This window comes from Tarenaya hassleriana, unplaced genomic scaffold, assembly GCF_000463585.1.
Source record: "Tarenaya hassleriana unplaced genomic scaffold, ASM46358v1 Cleome143, whole genome shotgun sequence".
NCBI lineage: Eukaryota > Viridiplantae > Streptophyta > Magnoliopsida > Brassicales > Cleomaceae > Tarenaya > Tarenaya hassleriana.
In genome coordinates this window covers 195,003-196,514 of record NW_010964852.1, presented here as the reverse complement: position 1 = coordinate 196,514, position 1,512 = coordinate 195,003, and positions in this window count along the sequence as shown.

Sequence of the window (1,512 nt, the reverse complement as noted above, 5' to 3'; positions counted from 1 at the left end):
ACTTCGTTTTTGAAAGCCTTGAACATTTCAAGTGTTTCAGACTTATGTCTCATAAAATAGACATAACCGTATCGACTGTAATCATCAGTGAACGTAACAAAATACAGATAACCTCCTCTAGCTGGACAACTCATTGGTCCCCATACATCACTATGTATCAGATCCAATAACTCTGTCGCTCTCTGTCCTTTCCCCTTGAAAGGATGCTTTGTCATCTTGCCCATCAAACAAGACTCGCAAGATTCAAGAGACTCAAAGTCAATGAATCCAGAAGACCTTCAGAATGAAGTTTCTGAATGCGCTTCTCGTTTATATGGCCTAGACGACAATGCCAGAGGAAGATCGGGTTTAAGTCGTTCGGCTTAAACCGTTTAGTACTCACGCTATAGATGGATGATGTCGAGTTCGAAGGCTGATCATTCAAGACGTATAAACCATTAACTAGATAACCATTACCATAGTAAATATCGTCTCGATAAATCATCAAACTCGAGTTCTCAATCACAAATCGAAAACCATCCAAATCCAGACATGGAATAGAAATAATGTTTCTGCTAATCGCAGGAACATAGTAACAATTACTAAGCTCTAAAAGAAGTCCAGAAGGAAGATATAAATCGTAAACGCCAACACACAATACAACAACTCTTGCTCCATTTCCGATGCGTAGATCCGCTTCTCCCTTAGCTAGCATCCTACTTGCTGCTAATCGCAGGAACATAGTAACAATTACTAAGCTCTAAAAGAAGTCCAGAAGGAAGATATAAATCGTAAACGCCAACACACAATACAACAACTCTTGCTCCATTTCCGATGCGTAGATCCGCTTCTCCCTTAGCTAGCATCCTACTTGTTCTTAGTCCCTGCACATTTCTACAAATGTGTGAGGCACTTCCGGTATCTAATACCCATGAAGATGTAGTACAGATGTTAGCTTCTATAACATGAATACCTGAGGCAGAAGCTTCACCAAGCTTCTTGTCCTTCAGATCCTCCAAGTAAAGGTGACAATTACGCTTCCAGTGTCCAGACACTCCGCAGTAATGACAGTCACCCTTATCGGGTTTAGACTTAGGCGTAGACGCAACCTTTGCCTTTTTCGCCACCTTCTTTTTGGCTTTACTCCGCCGCTTCTTGCTGGAGTTGTTCTCAACAGCAAGCACAGTCTTGGGCACCACAATATCCTGCTCGGCCGATTTCAGCATCCCATGCAGTTCGGCTAAGCTCTTAGTCATCCCATGCATATGATACTGCATCACGAACTGATTATAGTCCTCAGGCAATGACATAAGGATCAAGTCTGCAACCAAGTCAGCATCGAGTGTCACTCCCATGCGCTCAAGTTCCTCAACATGAGCTCGCATGTTGAGGACGTGGGTGTTGACAGAGCTGCCTCTCGACATCTCCGTCTTCACTAGAGCCTTTAGAGTCTTGTACTTTTCAGTACGCGCTAGCTCCTGAAACATGGTTTTGAGCTGTTCGATCATATCAAACACGCTATTCCCCTCAAAC